The sequence below is a fragment of the Carcharhinus amblyrhynchos genome, chromosome 6, assembly GCF_965287045.1.
Source record: "Carcharhinus amblyrhynchos chromosome 6, sCarAmb.v2.hapA, whole genome shotgun sequence".
Taxonomy (NCBI): Eukaryota; Metazoa; Chordata; class Chondrichthyes; order Carcharhiniformes; family Carcharhinidae; genus Carcharhinus; species Carcharhinus amblyrhynchos.
This window is the reverse complement of record NC_137329.1, coordinates 35233894-35240578: the sequence shown is the minus strand read 5'-3', so window position 1 is coordinate 35240578 and position 6685 is coordinate 35233894. Positions and strand designations below refer to the sequence as shown.

Genomic DNA, 6685 nt, shown 5'->3' with positions numbered 1-6685 from the left:
CAGAACAGGCTCGAGGGGCTGCTCCTAATTCTTATGTTCTTCCACTCTAATTGGATGGGTTCAGAACTAGTTGATAAGACCAACGTAATCAAATGTCAACACCCTCCCCCCTACCTACCTCTCCATAGAATGCCTTTTTCAGTTAACTCAAAGACTGATTGCCCACCCCCCACCCCCTCAGTTTGATCATTTCTTAAAAAATCTAACAAATGTTTAAATGAAAACAACTAGTAAAATCCAATTAGCCACAAAACGAAGATAACACAATACTTAGGCCCAGATTTTCCAATCCCCAGATTGTCAGACACTGGATCAATGCCCCGAGATGTCAAGACCCCGCTGAAGTCTTGATGCTTTGACCTCTGAAAGAATTACCCAGGAAAATTAAACTTCTGTGAACAATTCCCTGACTTCCCAGACTCTCCACAAAACCTTGGACAGTTCCAATGTATTTACCTGGATAGTTACCCAGGAAATGTTAGACAACAGTGTGCATGGGTGGTTCAGTGGTAGAATTCTCACCTGCCACATGGGAGGCCTGGGTTTGATTCCCAGCAAAGCCCTTCTTCTTGGCACGATGGCAGAGTGTTTAGCACTGCTGCCTCACAATGCCAGGGATGCAAGTTTGATTCCCGGCTTGGGTCACTGTCAGTATGGTGTCTGCATGGGCTTCCTCCGGGTGCTCTGGTTTCCTCCCATAATCCGAAAGACAGGCTCAGAGATGGCCATGCTAGATTCTCCCTGAGTGTAACCCAATAGGCGCTGGACTGTGACGACTATGGGATTTTCATGGTAATTTTATTAATAAGGCAGCATGGTGGCACAATCAGTAACACTGCTGCCTCACAGCAGGGATCTAGGTTCAATTCTGGCCTCGGGTCATTGTCTGTGTAAGAGTTTGCACATTCTCCCTATGTCTGCGTGGGTTTTCTCCAGGTGCTCCGGTTTCCTCCCACAAACCGAAGATGTGCAGGTGAGGTTGATTGGCCATGCTAAATTGACCCTAGTGTCAGGGGTGTTAGCAGGATAAATGTGGGGTTACTGTGTGGGATATGGTCGGTACAGACTCAGTGAACTGAATGGCCTCCTTCTGTACTTTTATGATGTCTGTATGAGTCTTCTTCAGAGTCAGAGAGTTTTGATCAGTTTCTGTCCTTGTCTAACTGCTGAGTAACTACTCAAATGACCCTCCCTCCCAATCACTCACCCTCACACTCCGACTCCACCGTCGACGATACCCACTGACCCTCTGCCTACTTTCCTCACCACACAAGGCCCGGCACCTGACTACTTAGCTGCAGAGCCACTCACTTACCCATTCCTCATCCACCTGTCACTCTACCCACTCACCTCACTTATACCCACTTACCTCACCTGCCCCACTCGCTTCTACTCACTTACCTCACTAACTCATACTCACTTACTTCTCCCACTCACTTACACCCACTTACCTCAGCAATTTACCCTAGCCTATCCATTATTCATCCATTCGAGTCTGACATTCATCCAATCACTGATTTTCACATCGGACACTTAAACCTGTTTTCCTGCAGCTCGTGCTGTAAAAAGGATTCATATTCACTCTCCCCCCTGACTCCACTCCACTGGGATGGGCTTCTCGGAGGGAAGGTCTGCGGAGGGACTTGGGGGCGCAGTGGGTACTGTGCTCTCGGAGCCGCAACCGGAGGAGATTGCTGAAGAAATATTTCTCTTTTCCAGACTGCACATACTCTAGTCCCCGCGGTTCTCAGCGCTGCCAGATCCAGGCAGCGTTTGCATTGGGGGTTTGCATTAACGAATTGCTATTTATTGGAGCTTTCTTTGCGACTACAGGAAAAGAACTACAAATCCCACAACAATCCCTGAGCATTAAAGCGACCTGCCTCCCAACAACACTAGTGCAGGGAACCTAGCAACGGTTTGCAACACAGCAACATGGTCTGAAACACAGCAACCCGGTATGGAACACAATAACTCGGTTTGGAATGCAATAATCCGGTTTGGAACACCACAACCCGGTTTGGTTCTTTTTGTTTAATAGAATACTCAATGTCAAATCAATCGCTAGTAGCTGTTGAGTTTTATACAGTCTCAAGTCCTCTAACGATCTGACGTTGGTTATGTTTGTCTGACAAGTAAGTCCTATTCCTACATAAATGGTCTCACGAGGTTAACACTGGCTACAAAATAAGAAAGTAACATTTTTAAAATAAATCTAGAAACCTTTCAAACCCTTCATACTGGGTGAAGTTCAAACAGCCTTTTGCCATAACCATTTGTTGTTTCTGCTAACCCAAGCTTTAATTTGATTTTGAGGAAGGTACACCCTTGGGAGCTGCGAGCATGCCTGTGGTTTACCCAATTCTACAGTTCCGGGGATTTCCCACATTGTTCGGACACATAAGAGATACGAATGTTACCTTTGTTATTGACACCTCGGAAAACATGCAAGCCTATCTCGGTACAGTCAAGTATCACCTTGTGGAAGCACTTTTGGGAATGGCTTACAGTAGAAATTACAGCCGCTTTAATATTGTCGAATTTTCCAATAAGGTATAGTCTGCTTGTATTAAGACGGTTAAATATACAATTTATATACTTCAGCAAAAATAAATTTATTTCAAAATTTGATAAAATATAGTTTAATTACTGTTGGAAAAATCATTAGACCAGAAATTATTGGAGTTTGTAACAAAGACAAAGTAACTGTTATGGGGACATTAATTTTCATGTAGACAATCAAATTGGCAAGGTGGTCTGGAAGGTGAGGTTGTAAAATGTTCTTGTGACAGGCTCTTGGAGCAATACATTGTGGAACTGGCTAGTGAATGAAGCTACCTTAGATCTAATATTGTGTAATGAATTTGGATTAATTAGTAATGTCTTAGTACAAGATTCACTGGGAAATAGTGATTGTAATATAATTGAATTCCATATTAAAATGACAAATTCCAATCACAAGTAGGAACCTTAACTGGGAATAGTACCAATTACATAATGATGAGGAGAGAACTGGCTAAGGTTGATTGGGTTAATATACTTAAAAACATGAGGCAAATGAATAGTGGGAAACTTTCAAAGAAACAATTCAAAATGTTCAAGAAAAATACATTCCACTGAAAACAAATCTCAGAAAAAAGACCCACCCATGCCTCACTTAGAAAGTTAAGTAAAGCATTAGATTAATGGAAGAGGGATATAATGAACAGTATCAAGTCTGAGGATTGGGAGTGTTTTATAAACCAGCAAAGGGTTGCCACAAAGTTGATAAGAAAGGGAGAAAAAAATAGAGTAAAATAGCCAGAAGTACAAGAACAGATTATAAGATTTTATGTGTAAATGTGAAGGAAGGGAGTAGTGAAAGTAAACATTGGTCCCTTAGAAGCTGAGGTGGGAGGAATTATCATTAGATGACATAGGCTGTACACCAGAAATATAGGGTAACTAATGGCTAAAAGGAGTGAGGAAATTAAGGTAATGAGTTACAGCAGAGAAAAAGTATTGGAGAAACATCTTGGATCTGGTGTTATGTAATGAGGCGGGTAGAATTAGGGACCTTGCGGTGAAGGATCCTCTTGGGGAGAGTGATCATTGGTGGAGTATGGTAGAGTTTCTGGTGCAGATGGAGGAGGAGAAAGTGGGTTCCCAGACGCGCATCCTTTGTTTGAACAGAGGGGAGTACGGTAGGATGAGAGAAGAATTGGCGAATGTGGACTGGGGGAGCGCGTTGGAAGGTAGATCTGCTGAGGAGCAGTGGAGGATCTTTAAGGAGATCTTTCTTGGTGCTCAGCGGAAATTTATTCTGATGGTCAAAAAGGACAGTAGGAGGAGAGGTAATAAGCCGTGGATAACGAAGGAGGTGAAGGAAAGTGTTAAATTGAAAGCGGAGGCGTTTAGAGTTGCTAAGAGTAGTGGGAGAGAAGAGGATTGGGAGAGGTTTAAATGTCAACAAAGATTGACAAAGAAGTTGATAAAGGAGGGTAGGAGAAACTATGAAGCTGGGCTAGCGCTTAATATAAAAAAGGATAGCAAGAGTTTTTATAAATATATAAAAAGGAAGAGGCTGGCTAGGGTGAACGTTGGTCCCTTAGAGGATGAGAAGGGGGACGTAGTGGTAGGGGATGGGGATATGGCTGAAGTCCTGAATAACTTTTTTGTTTCTGTCTTCACGGAGGAGGACGTGAATAATTTGCCGGGTGTTAGAGATGGAAAGGTGGTAGGACTGGAGGGTCTTAATGACATTACTGTTACTAGAGAGGAGGTGCTCGACAGACTGGAGGGGGCTGATTGTGGACAAGTCGCCAGGACCGGATGGAATGCATCCGAGGGTTCTGAAAGAAATGGCGGAGGTGATAGTGGGTGCCTTGGTGGTTATTTTCCAGACGTCGCTGGATTCCAGGGAAGTGCAGGAAGATTGGAAAACGGCTAATGTTACGCCGTTGTTTAAGAAGGGTGCCAGGCAAAAGACAGGGGATTATAGGCCGGTTAGTTTAACGTCTGTTGTAGGTAAAATGTTAGAATCCATCATCAAGGAGGAAATAGCGAGGCATCTTGAGAGGAATTGCTTGATAGAGCAGACACAGCACGGTTTCGTTAAAGGGAAGTTGTGTCTGACAAATTTACTGGAGTTCTATGAGGATGTGTCTAGGGCGGTGGATAGAGGAGAGCCGGTGGATGTGGTCTTTCTTGATTTTCAGAAGGCGTTTGACAAGGTACCTCACAGGAGGTTATTGCAGAAGGTCAGGGGACATGGAGTTGGGGGTAGGGTGTTAGCGTGGATAGAGGATTGGTTGTCAAATAGGAGGCAGAGAGTGGGGGTCAATGGGTGCTATTCGGATTGGCGGATGGTGACTAGTGGAGTGCCCCAGGGGTCGGTGCTGGGGCCTCAGCTATTTACCATTTATATAGATGATCTGGAGGAGGGAACCCAGTGTTAGGGTGTCGAAATTTGCTGATGACACCAAGATTGGTGGAACGGCAAATTGTGCGGAGGGTGTGGAGAGTCTACAGAAGGATCTAGATAGGCTGGGTGAATAGGCCAGGAAATGGCAAATGGAATTTAATGTTGGCAAGTGCGAGGTGGTCCACTTTGGTAGGAATAATGGTAGGAAGGATTATTACTTATGTGGGGAAAAACTGCAGCAGGTGGCGGTGCAGAGGGACCTTGGGGTCCTTGTGCACGAGTCGCAAAAACCCAGCTTGCAGGTGCAGCAGGTGGTCAGGAAGGCGAATGGGATGCTGGCCTTCATAGCGAGGGGAATTGAATATAAAAGTAGGGAGGTCTTGCTGTGGCTGTATAGGGCATTGGTGAGGCTGCAGCTGGAGTACTGTGTGCAGTTTTGGGCGCCGTACTTACGCAAGGATATTTTGGCCTTGGAGGGAGTGCAGAGGAGGTTTACTAGGCTGATGCCGGAGTTGAGGGGGTTGAGCTATGAGGAGAGGCTGAATAAACTAGGCTTGTACTCGTTAGAGTTTAGAAGAATGAGGGGAGATCTCATTGAGACGTATAAGATGATGAATGGGATGGATAGGATAGAGGTGGAGAGACTCTTCCCACTCAGAAAGGACAGTAGGACTAGAGGGCACAGCCTCAAGATAAAGGGGGGGCAGTTTAGAACGGAGTTGAGGAAGAACTTCTTCACTCAAAGGGTGGTGAATCTCTGGAATTCTCTGCCCGTTGAAGTGGTGGAGGCTGCCTCGCTCAATATTTTTAAGACGCGGGTTGATGGGTTTTTGATAAGCGAGGGGATTAAAGGTTATGGGGAGAGGGCGGGAATGTGGAACTGAGCCACGACAGATCAGCCATGATCTTATTGAATGGCGGGGCAGGCTCGAAGGGCCAGATGGCCTACTCCTGCTCCTATTTCTTATGTTCTTATGTTCTAACATAAGGGAAGCCGAAAATCAGTCATGATTACATTTTAAAAAATTCATTCTTGGGACATGGGCGTCGCTGGCTAGCCAGCATTTATTGTTCACCCCTAGTTGCTCTTGGAGAGTCAATTACATTGCATGGTGAAGCAGGCTTAAAGAACCAAAGATCTATTCCTGGTGTTCTTTTACGTGGTATAATTTTAATTAAATCTATTTGGTAACAATTTTTATGAACAGAAATTACAATGGTGTTATATTTGCTTATGATGTGTATGATTTAAAAGCATTTTAAATATTGGATACATGTTACTTTTTAAAATTATCATTTTTGCTCATGAAATAATAAATGTCAATCATTAATTTTCTAACCTCTACACTGAAAGATATTTACAATGTTAAACATCTCTATTTGTCACACAGATAACCAAATGGTGTGATCGTCTAGTAACATGCAGCCCCCAGGCTATCTACAGTGCAAGCCAGTGGATTCAGTACCTCACCTGTACCCTGGGCAGGAATCTACTTGGTGCATTAACAGCAGCATTCCATGATCCAGTATGTCAGGCTATCTACTTGGTGACAAACAGTCTACCTGACAATGAATTAAAGGATATTTTTTACGAGATACCTTATATATCCCGCAGTCGTCCAGTACACATTCTCTACTTGTCCGATAAATGGATAGATAGTGAAAGCCGAGAGTTCCTGCAGACACTGGCCAGACTTACCCAAGGCAGTGCTCACCTCATTAGACTTAATGCCTCTGGAGATATCAAACAGGTAACATGTGGAAAACAAACATGCAACACTT

General features: G+C 44.1%; 1 long non-coding RNA gene across 1 annotated transcript; it reads left to right on the top strand.

Moving 5' to 3' along the window:
- The first annotated feature begins 1967 nt into the window (after positions 1 to 1967).
- On the top strand, positions 1968 to 6637 carry LOC145344445 (uncharacterized). Its single transcript, XR_013886868.1, has 3 exons — positions 1968 to 2135; positions 2321 to 2553; positions 6295 to 6637. It is a non-coding gene; the product is annotated as an uncharacterized LOC145344445 (long non-coding RNA).
- The last annotated feature ends 48 nt before the right edge of the window (positions 6638 to 6685 follow it).